This window comes from Typopeltis vanoorti, chromosome 5 (genome assembly GCF_054136105.1).
Source record: "Typopeltis vanoorti isolate ZY-2024b chromosome 5, IOZ_Tvanoo_1.0, whole genome shotgun sequence".
NCBI lineage: Eukaryota > Metazoa > Arthropoda > Arachnida > Uropygi > Thelyphonidae > Typopeltis > Typopeltis vanoorti.
Window position 1 is genome coordinate 119,502,184 of NC_143553.1, and position 13,124 is coordinate 119,515,307.

The window sequence follows — 13,124 nt, forward strand, 5'->3', positions numbered from 1 at the left end:
TTACCACCGTTAAACCGAAAAAACAGCTAAGCGAACACACGCTTTATTACTGGGGATAGCAGGAATTATGGTCTTGAAAAAGACTTGAGGTATGCTTTTCTAGAGCACGATTTTCCACTTGGCTAACGCTAAATCCATTGCCAGCGGTCATGGAAGTTAAGTGTCTAACCTTTACTGGATGGGAGAGAGTTATCATTGAATAAAGAAACAAACATACAAACAACAACAATAACAACAAAAAAAAGAAACATATGTGAGAAAATAAATCAACTTGCGTGAGCTAAGTTAAACAGTTTATTAATAAAACACTTGAAAATTATTATTTGTAAACCAATTCGATCAGTTGGCGTTAAAATATCGCTGTATAATATCAAGAGTAAAATTAATGCCTGTTAAAAATTCCATGCGTTTTCAAAACTGGTGCACATACCGACTTAAAACACGAAATTATACGAAAGGTACAATTTTTATTGAAGCTTAAAACTTTGGATGGGCTATTTATCATAAGATTTATGACAAAAAATTTAATTATAATAAACGCCAATGTACGTGGCGTAATATATATTTATTTCTATTAGTACACAAGGGAAAATGAGGCAATCTACATCGCATGAATGTTTGATGAATCACATCGAGGAGAAGTACTCGCTGCACAGACCACTTCCATGCTTTATGAATGATGGAGTTTTAAAACATTCAATTGATAGCTCCTTCCACGCTTTTGGATGTGGCCATTAATCACATCCAGCATGAATAAATGAAATAATAAATTGAAGAAGGAGGACCAAAAACAGGTAAACTATTCTGGAGAGAACTGGGAAATATTTTTACTCAATACTTTCTCGCTTCTGATTGGTGGACAATTTCATTCAATTTTCTAGTCTGCTTCTTCTGAATGATGACATGACTACTTTATCATAAATCATGAACATGTGTCATTTATTCTTTACTTGACACTTCAAAATTTTCTTAGTAACTATGACTCAAAGAGAAGCCATCAGTATTGATTAGAGTTATGCGATGTATAATTGTGTAAGCATGTTTAGAGTGTGGGTGTCTTAGAAAATGTTTGATGGATTTCATTATTAATAAAGACTATATCCTATTGCATAACTTCTATATTCTTAGAAAGGTATGACAATTAAATTTCAGTATTAGCTAAGTAACACGAAAATTGTTCAGTTATTATTTTTATATTTCGATATTATAATTAATATCAATGATATAATTTATTTTTGGGATAGGAGGGAATAAATTAAAGGTGGATAGTCGACTGCTGAGTTAGCTTTAAGTACGAAAGAAGTAACACTAGTATTTTTAGTCATCTTTAACATCCAAAATATGAGAAGTGTTGGCTAACAGATTTCTACATGACATTAACAAAATTCTGTACGTTTTATCTTTTACTCAATTTTTCTATCTTGGTACTTAACTGCAGTTCGTGACAAACATTATTTCTGGTTTATTTCAGCTTGGTGAGTCTGCACCTAAAAGCAATCTGAAATACAGTATTGTTTTATTGATTTGTAAAGACTTCACAAAAAATTAGTATTGTTGTGTGCTTTAGAATACTCGTGCTGAAGCACACAGAATTCTTATTAATACATTCCTATTAATAATGAAAAACTATATTTTGTATTCCTACCTCATTTTGAAACAAAACTTGTGTATTATACATTGATTTCGTTTTTACTTTTAGCATACGTAACTTCGTGTAGATAACTTTAGTAGCTCAGTCGGTTTCGACGATGCCTTTGGAAAGGCTTGCGTTCGAATCTCGTCTACGATACGAAGACCCTTTATCAGGGATTTTCAAATGAAGATGACTTCGCAAATCTCGTATGAAGGTGGAAAGATTTTTTCGCCCGGGAAATTGGGTTTTTTCATCCTACTAAATTAGAAACTTTTATTTAATACATTATTAAACATTTTTTTAGATGGAATTATAGCACGTATGAGGTTTGGTATAGATTCCACAAGGTGCTGGATTGCATCTGTGTCTAACAACATGCCACGCGCTCATCATTTAGATTCTATCAGATATGACGGAAGAGGACTTTGTTACTGGATCTGTTTCTCTAACATATCCTATACATTCTCAATTAGGTTCAGATCCGAGCTTTGAGGGAAAGTTATTAATGAAGGTCCAGGGAAGATGGTGGAAGTCGCTGACATGCTCGCTTAACCACTGCTGAACAATTCTTACGCGATAGACAGTAGCATAGTAAACAACCGTCACCTGCCGGATAAAAAGTCAACATTGCAGAATAGATTTGATCGGCAACAATGTTGAAATATCCCTTAGAGGACACCCAATCTTCCAGCAATATCAAGGCAACCGTTCTATACCAACAGAACATGTCCAATACCATGACACCACCTCCAGAAACTTGAGATGTTTACAAGGCAAGCTGGAATCATTGCTTCATGGGGGCTGCCGCCAAACTCTCCGTCTGCCATCGGTACGGAACAAGGAGTAACGTGACTCGTCCGACCATATGGCTTTTTTCCAGATATCCAATGTTCAGTCATGTTCCTGACACCAACTGTCGATGAACTTTCCGGTTCCTCGCAGAAATCAGCAGTTTCCATATAGACTTGCGACTGCCATTACGGATCCCCTGATTCGGTGAGATATGGGTCGGAAATAACCTTCATTAAATGTTTTGGTCAATTGCTGCACACAGGAAGTTCTGTTTGTCCTTACAAGCCTTCTCAGACGACGGCGATCTCGTTCCTGAAAGACTTAAGAAAGTTCTTAGAGCACAACAGTTATCCCTCTTAGACAAGCAATGTCAGTTCTTTTTCCACTGATTAAGCACCCAGAATATCTTACCATTTGAGAAACCAGTCAGCTCTGCTGTTTTTCAAAAATCTGGCTGCAGCCAGACGGGCACCACAATAAGCCCTTTATCGAACTCCGAATAAGCCTTTATTTATTTATTTTTTTTTTCATTGTGATCAACACTACTGGCGATTACTGACAAGCAGCATTCTTAAATAGCTGCGTAGAACACGTGGTGAAACACGTGACCAACTGTTTTGCATATACGCTGCGTAAGTAACGTTTACGTTCATCTGCATAAAGGTTTCTAATTTAGTGACTGGATTTATATGATTTCGAAAACTTCTTTGGTCTATGCACATAAGCGTAAAACAGGAAGGAACTTCGTATTTATTTATTTTTTTATTTAATTAAATTTAAAATTTTAATCATGCAAACATTCAATTTGAGCCTCCCTAGTTTAGTCGATTTCGACGATGCCCTTCGGTTTAAAAACACGAGCTTCCCGGAGAGAAAACTTTGACGCTATCTCGTATCCTAGACACGATTCCAACCCAGATCTTCTCAAGGCCTTTGGAGCAGTAAAATTAAGTTTAAATCCATTTGTACCAGTAATTGGAGTTTGAACCACGTAGATCAACATTTTGTTTCAGAATAAGGTAGGTTACGTTTCAGAACGTCAGAGAGTAGCAATTTGTCCGTACAATTGTCACTCTGTTTATTCTACAAATTTCTCGGCTGAAGGTAACTCAACTACTAGTTATCACTTAGGGTATGACAGTCTGCCTACTGATTTCCAAAAGTAAGGGCTAAAAGAGGAGTTTAGTGCTTTTCTGAACCTTTACGATAGCTCGGGCTAGTTTTTTAAAAACTCATCACATATACCTATATATGTTATATGTATCAGTAAAAATCAAATAATTTTGCTTAATAACATGCACACACACACTCCCGGCAGCATACTGTCCATATGCGTACACACATGTTATACATGAATAACGAATAGTTACACATTTATGCCACACAGAAACAGGTATCATCTATTTTTACAAGCCAGTAAAAATTAAAGCGTTCATATTCATACTTTATAGTCCTTATAAGGACTGGCTTAAAGGGGCGAAGCAAGAATGCTTTTCATCTTCCCCGTTATCTGTAGAGGACAGTGTAGGGATAAGGTGTTATTGAGCTATTAAAGCTCTGATCTGCAGGAGGGTAACAGCAATAGCCGAGCCTCAGTTAGAACTTCATTGGCTACAGCATTACCATGAGGGTGACCACTCAGAAAAAATATTTCGTACCAGCTTATGCAAGAAAAAGGTACTAAATCTGAAAAAAAAAAGTACTAGATTTTTATTTGCTTTAGTTTCATTCTGTTTTTGGCATTTTAAGATATCAATATCTTATTATCATAGATGAACTCAATGTAAAAAACCTCTAAATTAACACATGTACGGCAAAAATGAAAAGAAAAAAGTCAAAACTCATCTCATTGTAGTCATCTATGAGTCGAAGAGCCACAGTTGTCATTCATCATAAAAGTCCCAGTTGTAATTCTAGCACTTAATATGTGTATTAATTTAATATATGATTTTTAGTATTTAAAATAATGTGACATTATATTTTCAGTTATTTAATATGCTATTTACATATATACGTATACAGGGGTGCCGGTTCACAAGAAAAACACTGGAAGTATTTATTCATTATTTTTAGTAGATTTTGCTAAATTAATTAACTCTTAAGAAATAGTAAAATCTGTCGCTGATGAAAGTTTCAATTTTCCTTTTGTCACAACGAGTCCATTCATCAAGGGAGTTTGTAGTTGATTTCTTATTTTATTCTTATTTATTTTTATTGTTGAAAATAGTTTTTCAGTTGCTGCTGATGAATGAGGGAGGCATAATACAGCTATAACTAATGTTGCTAAATTAGGAAACATTTGTTCTCCTATAGCATTTTTCATTTCAAAACCTTTATTCCAAAAAAAAAAAAACATTTTTCATTTCAAAAATTTTATTTCCAAAAAAACTTTTTTCAAATGCTTCTACAGTCTTCAATAGTTGCCATTCTCTATCAAGTTCTTCGTAACGCCCCTAGATATACATTTCTATGTCTAAAAACTGACCATTGTCGGGGTGATTTATCTTTTCAATGGGTCTAATTTACGCTGTGCATAAATAAAAGGTAGTTACTCATATTATACATACATACATCTTCAAGGCCCACCTTGTTAATTGGGTTGTGGGGGCAACAGCTGCAAGAGGAACTTCCAATAGTCACGATCCTCTGCCACCAAGCTCAGGTATTCTGGTGGGATTCCCAAACGTGTCCACCCAAGGTTTAGGATATAATCTATTCAGCGAGTCCTTGGCCTTCCACGTGGCCTCCGACCCTCTGGCTTGGCAAAGAGGGCCTGCTGAGGAAGCCTCTCTTGTAGCATTCTGACCAGGTGCCCGTACCAAAGTAACTGTGATCTCTCAACACGGAAAAGCAGCGGTTGAGTATTGAGGGTTTCCCGAATTGCAGAGCTTCTGATTCTGTTGAGTCTTGTCAGCCCCGCAAGCCCTCGAAGGAACCTCATTTTAGCCGACACGAATCGCTTGGATTCGTGTCCGCATTCTTTCGGTCCTTACACAACTCTCATGACCATAGGTGAGGATGGGGACATAGACTGTATTGAAGACAGCCAGTTTTGCCTTCTGGCTTAACTCCCGCTTCAATACTACCCAACGGCCAAGCTCCCGCAATATTGAGCTTGCTAAGCCAATTCGAGTATATAGCTCTGCGTCCCATTTTCCACCATTCGTGAATATGAACCCAAGGTACTTAAACTTCTCCACCTGCCTCATTGGGACTCCACTCAGATGTAAAGTGCACTGGGATGGTTGTCTTGAGACCACAAATGTTTCAATTTTGGCCACACTAATCTTCATTCCGGCATCTACACAAACAGCTACAAACCTATCCAGGGTCCGTTGGAGGTCATCTGTGAAAATGCTAAGCAGAACTAGGTCATCTGCAAAAAGCAGACTTCCAGTGCTACATCTTCCAATTCTGACACACTCACTGCCTCGGTTGTGCCTATCAATCCAGTCCATAAATATTATGAAAAGGAGGTGTGACAGAACACACCCTTGGCGGAGGCCAACGGAGACTGTGAAAGGTTCAGACTTTGTGCTGTTTAACCTGACACAAAACTCTGGGCATTCATACAAGGACTTAATGGCAGCTAATAGTTGGCTATCCACTCCATACTCCTGTACTACTTGCCAAAGCTTATCCCGAGGAACCCGGTCATATGCCTTCTCCAAGTCCACAAAACATGTATAGACATTCTTGGCATATTCCCAAGATTTCTCAAAGACTTGCCTTAAAGCGAAGATTTGGTCAGTTGTGCTTCTATCAGGACGAAAGCCACATTCTTCTTCCTGGAACTTTGACTCGACTATGCTCCTGCACCGTCTTTCCAAGCACCTATCATACACTTTCCCAGGCAGACTGAGCAGAGAGATGCCACGATAGTTACTGCAATCCTTATGGTCTCCCTTCTTGAAGACTGGTATTATTATGCCTGTTTGCCACTGCTTTGGTGCTCGCCCAGATATCCACGCAGCCTGACACACTCGAGTCAGCCAGAGAACACCGTCTCGATTTAAGGCTTTTAGCATTTCGGGCCGAATTTCATCATCGTTAACAGCCTTGCCCGATTTTAGCGATTTTATTGCGAAATGAACCTCTTCTGCTGTGAGACTAGTCATTGCTCCGATGTGCACCACTTGAATGTCCACAACTTCTGGACCACCCGGGTTAAGAAGGCTCTCAAAGTATTCCCTCCATCTGTGGAGGATATCCTTCTCGGTTTGTTAAAAGTGCACCATGAGAGGCCTTAATTGCCCTTGCTGTGCACGATTTCCTCCTTCGAAGGCGGCGGATGGTCTGCCAGAATACTTTGTTTGCATTTGCATAGGATGAGTCTAATCTTTCTCCAAAGGATTCCCAAGCCTTCTGCTTCGCTGTCTTTACTGCCTCAGCAGCAGCTTTTCGTGCCTCAGCATACCGCAAACGCATCTCAGGTGACCTTACCCTAAGCTATGTTAGGTAGGACTCCTCTTTTGCCAGTTTGTTGGACTTCTTGGTTCCACCAGGGTATCATTTTCTCACTGCCCGTTGCCACGCCAATCCGCTTTCTGCCACAGCATGAGAGTGCAGAGGCAGTGACAGCTGTTCTGAATAGCTTACACTAGTCCTCAACATCTGCAGTATGCTTGGGAATCTCTTTGAACCTGGAGGAAATGTCATCTGCAAAATGCTTCCTCACAGCCTCATTTTCCAATGCCTCCCATTTCACGCAGTATAGCTGCTTAGGCCTACCAGCGTTGATGGTAGCATCTGGTTTCTGAAGGAGTAGAGTGCACACAACAAGGTGGTGGTCAGTTGACAGTTCTGCCCCTCTTCTTACACGAACGTCCAACACTGAGGAAAATAGCTCTTCTGAGACTATAAAGAAGTCAATCAGAGACCTTTGTTCTAGTGTATCCCTATACCAGGTATACTTATGGACTTCTCGGTGCTTGAAGAAGGTATTCATTATGGACAAGCTGTTAGACCAACAGAAGTCCAATAATTTCAACCCATTCGCGTTAAGGTCAGGGGCGCCGTTCCTCCCAACCACACCCATCCGTGTCTGGTCATCTGTTCCAACATGTGCATTGAAGTCACCCATTAGCAGGATTGATTCCATGTCTGCCACCCTGTCAAAAGTAGCATCCACTTCCTCTAGGAAGGCAGAGTATTCTGACTCCAGATTAGGTGCATAGGCTTGCACCACAACCAAATCATGGTTTTTCATCTGAAGCCTTAACACACATACCCGTTCCCCCAATGGGATCCGCTCAGCAACACAGTCTGACAGCTTGGGGCTTGTGAGTATCCCCACATCCACCTGAGCAGACATTATCGGGCTCACACCAGAGCTTCCACCCTTTATCCAGGTCGACAGTTCCAGAGCCTCTCCTCTTGGTCGAAGAAAGCCAACTAAGTCTATCCGGTGTTACTCATATTAAAATATGAGTAACACCATCTCCCATCTCCCCATATGTCACCGAATGTGACATATGGGGAGATGGGAGAAAAGAAATATATTAAACTCATATGGCTAAGTCTAATATTGTTGTTATTATTATTCGGAAGGAAGAAAGTACTAGATCTGTTGGTGAACGTACTAGAACATTAAAAATTTATAAAAAGTACTAGATCTAGTACGAAAGTACTAGATGTGGTCACCCTGATTACCATCCATTACCTTCCAAGGGTATTAATAATCACCGCCTCTCCGATTTATATAGTCCTTATAAGGACTGGCTTAAAGGGGCGAAGCAAGAATGCTTTTCATCTTCCCCGTTATATTTGTAGAGGACAGTGTAGGATAAGGTGTTATTGAGCTATTAAAGCACTGTTCATAGCATGAGGGTAACAGCAATAGCCGAGCCTCGGTTAGGACTTCGTTGGCTACAGCATTGCTATATCCATTGCCCTCCGAGGGTCACACTTAGCCATAATTGATATAAAAATTAAGTATAATTTCTCTAAAGGTGTAGCAAGACTATTTCTGATTTCTATCAAACAATCAGAAATTTTGAGGATTATTTCTCTATAATTTAAATACATATTATAATTTACAGGCAATTGTATAGAATTATATGTGTTAATTCTCTTAAAATCACCAGATGGTAAGCCATGTACCTTTATAATATCATTGGACTGTATTGCTATCGTATAAAACAATATAAATATTCTTTTATTGATAATACTATACAACACATTATACACCGGGACAAAGGGGTTACTGGAAATGCTCAAGGCTAACGGCCACCGTGAAAGATCTTTCAGTCACGATTTTCAGTTGACTTTTGGAAGGAAACAGGAAACGTTTCAAATATAGAGTAAAGACCTCTAAATTGTGTGAGACTGCCTTTCCTCTGGAGAGATTATCTTAGCTTCTGCAGAGAAACATTTTTGATAAACTTTTTTTTAATCTTAGTACACGCTAATCTGCATCTAGAATGCAGATCTTCAAAAACTGAGAAGGCAGTTTTGAGATGTTGTAAGCTCATGCCGCCTTAAGAGATGGCAACCGATTTTAATTTAATATTGTTAAATAGGCGAAAAATGATCTTGTATTCAAGAAAAAAAATATAGTGAGATTACGTACACAAAAAGATATAAATTATTCTGTATAAAATTCTCTATAGATACTTTATAAAATTTATAGTTTATTCTATTATTTATTCTATAATAAGATATATTTTATTCTATAATTTATAGAATTATTTACAGTGAAGTTTTCTATAGAAATTCTATACGAATCAATAGAAACTTTCTATAAGTTATTCTATAGAAATTTTTTGTAGAATTATTTATACATGTTTGTGTCTGTGGTTTCAAGAATGATCCTTCAGACAGAAAGTAATAGATGATTTCATTTTAATACAGATTAATATTTTGCTGATTTTAGTATTTGTGTATTTGGTGACACAAATGTGATCACTCATGAAGAAAATATATTTATGTAGATAACGTTTTCATCTTTAGATAACTAATCAACTTAAGGAAAAATATAGTATACTAGATATGATCAGCTATTGATTAGTTTCTTAAGTATATAAGCAAAATGTACTTACAAAGTGGCAAAACTATAAAGAAAGGTAACCAGCATATGATAAAAGCTCCAACGACAATTCCTAGTGTTTTGGCAGCTTTCGTTTGTCTCCGGAACTTAATCAGACTACTTTGTAGCCCTTGAAGGGTGACCTTTTCAGTGTTCTTATCGTAATGAGTTTCATTCATTTCTGGCAAAAATATGTGATGTGTTCCTGCATGGATCCGCAGAGTTACTTCCATGGAATTGGTGTCTCCGCAGGAAGATTTCACTTTTTTGATTCCTGTTTCAAGAAATTTATTCTGTTTTACAGCTGCTTTGTAGATTTTATAATAAACCATCACTATAACTGTGAGAGGAATGTAGAAGGATACTAACACCGAAAACATTACGTAACCCGTTTCTTTGGTTATACTACAAATGGCTGGATTATCAGGAAATGGTTCTCTCCATCCAATCAATGGTCCAATCGATGTGAAAATTGATAACAACCATATTGCGGTACACGAAACAAATGCTCTTTTAGCAGTCATAATGGCTGAATATGTAAGTGGACGGGTGACTCCTATATAGCGATCAACACTGATCACACATAAGCTAAGAATAGAAGCTGTGCAACACATAACATCTGTGGCTGCCCAAATGCTGCAAAACATTTGTCCGAACAACCATTCTTTGTCCATAAGTTCTAAACTGGCAGAAAATGGCAACACTGTTATTCCCAAAAGAAGGTCAGCAACAGCTAGATTAACTATGAAACAATTAGTGGTATTTCTCAATGAGGAATTAATACATACAGCTATTAAGACCAAGAGATTGCCACCTATGGTCATAATAATAACAGTCGATATCACAATGGCTCTCAAGGTTAAGCTAACCAAACTTAGAAGGTACATATCTCCCATTAGAGTATTTGGAAAGTCGGTTTGATTGAAATGCTGGTAAGGTGATGTTGTATTGTAAATTGCAACGTTCACGTCAGTTATTACTGCAACAAATGGGAAAAATATCTCCATTTTTCTGTTATCCACTAAGCTTTTCTATTTATATTTATTTATTAAAATAAAGAAATAATGATGAGGAAAAGGCTAGAACAGCAGCATACATTAACCCAAGGTGATACAAATGCAATCGTAAAGGGTTGGCAATGTCCACAGGAATTTCTAGAAAGAAAAAAAAATACATAGCAATTTAATTAATTTCGACTTGCCTTTTGTAACATATAATTACTATTTGATTTCATTAACATGTTAAATACCTAGTTATTACTAACAGTTCCATTAACGATGGATCTAAAACACTTCTTGAAAAGAAAGATCGTGAAGTTCAAATGTAAGTTTTATTTAGATCAATTTTCATGTTTCGAAACATGATAGTTAAAATTACAGAAATGCATTTGTGTTAAATTAATATAAAATAAGAACATCTAATTTGATAGATGCATTTCTGGGAACCAATGTACTAAATTTTAAATGAATCATACATTAAATCTCATCTCTTCTTACATTATAAATAAAACTAATCCGAAATTCACTACACTTCGATTTGCAAGCATACGTCATAAAAGGTGTTTGTAGCAACACCTGCGTGTGATACTGATATTACGTACAGATCTTACTGTTTATTAGAAATCTCCTAGAGAGCTGCAGGAATTGTTAAAATGTTTTTTTTTTTTTTTAATCATAATTTCTAAATTGAATTACGAATTATTTGTTATTTTATGAAATACCAAACGATATTTAAATAGAAGCAAATATTTGCTAACGGGTAAGTTTTCATTTTTATTTTAAAATAATTTTCGAGAAAGTTGACTTTTATTAACTATTAAAAAAAGATTTCGCGTCGACATTTTGGTAACGCAAAACCATTAAGTTAATTATGATTAACTTAATGCATCTTTTTAAAACATAATTTGCTTTCTCTAAATTATCATATTATACATTACAGCAACAATAAAGTGTTTAAGCGAAAAGAAAAATGAATATGTCTCAAAAATCTGTAATTTTGTACGCTTACAGAAATCAGTCTAAAAATTACTCTTTTAGAATCCAACAATTAAAAAAAAATGAATAGAGAAGATACGAACCTTTTAGGAAAATTCTTGGTCACTTTGAAAATTTCTAAAACGACCAAGATAATATTGTAGTGACAATAGTTTCTTGCTGTGCCCCGTGACACTTGCATGCACGCACACACGCACATCGTCATCATCTGTAGAGTCGACAAGTGGAGCGGCTGTTGTGACTTAGAGACAGGACACGGGATTAAGTGACGCTCGTCTGTTGCGCTCCAATGGATGTCACCGGAGGATGCTGGGAGTTCTGAAGAAACAATAGGATTTACTTTTTGGATGTAATTCATAAGCGGTATTCAGATCACACATTATATATATAAAAAAATATATAATGAAATATTCTTGTCAACCATCCCTATCGATTTCTTTTCGTACAGATTAAGAACTGAATTTAAAAGTTGGAATTCCAAATATTATTTTAATATTTTCGTACAGATTAACAACTGAATTTAAAAGTTGGACTTCCAAATAGGATTTAGTTTTTTGATGTAATTCATAAGCGGTATTCAGTTTATTTCAGATCACACATTATAAAAAAAAACTTATAATGAAATATTCTTGTCGACCATCGCTATCGATTTCTTTTCGTGCACATTAGCAACTGAATTTAAAAGTTGAAATTCCAAATATTATTTTAATATATTTATTTATTTATTTAGATTTTAGAAATTTCACTAACACTCTAACAGAAAAAAAAATTAGCAATTTTAAGTACGCTGAAACTTTATTCTATAAATATGAAAAGTTAGCAGATTATAATATGGTGTTCTAAATATACTTCATTTTACTAAAATATTTTCCAAAATTTTGATTTATTTTAAATTATTTTTCGAGTTTATTAAATTTACATTATAATTATATATAAATTTAATTTTATATTAAATTATAACTAACGCTCTCATGCTATCATTAATAAAGAAGATAAAGAAATTTCTGAACATCTTTCTGTTTCTTCTAATATTAGTGGCAACTTAACGCCACATTTATATTCCAATAGTATGTGCATAATGTACAAAATGACTCCATAAGTCACGAAAAGGTTTAAACATTTAATAACTTTTTTTATTTATCAATTTTATTTATTAGTTTTTGTTATAATGAAATACAAAACCTGGAAATTTTTTATATTAGTTATAAGTTATTCATATTTTAAATCCCTTAGTGAAGTTATGGACCACCCCGTATAACTAAAATTTCTGAGAGGACGTTATATTTAATACTTACATTTTAAACACTAATATTTCAGAACTGTTTGAAATTTATGCGATAAACAATTACTCTTATTTCTTATTTGATTTTTCGATATGAATATCTGTGTATAAAATCTTTTTTTTTATGGAGGTTAAATCTTCCATCTTATCTTCAATCTTACTGTTAATAAAACAAAGTATTGTAAATAAATATGCTTAGAGAGTCATAAAAGGTCCATTTCGTTAACAGTTACAAAGACTGAGCCAAAATTACGTTTCTCTGATGGATTACATAAAATCCTTATTTATTGTTGGTTGCAGTGTGTGTAGATCAGGAGGTAACGACAATGTCCTTGGGAATGACCTGAGTTATGATGCAGTGAACTTTTCTAAGAGCTTTTCAGTTGAAGATGAGTT

The 13,124-nt window shown here is 35.8% G+C and overlaps 1 pseudogene; it reads right to left on the bottom strand.

The window, feature by feature from the left end:
- Positions 1–10,459, bottom strand: part of LOC150106758 (alpha-1A adrenergic receptor pseudogene) — a 38,671-nt pseudogene extending 28,212 nt beyond the window's left edge.
- Positions 10,460–13,124: the final 2,665 nt, after the last annotated feature.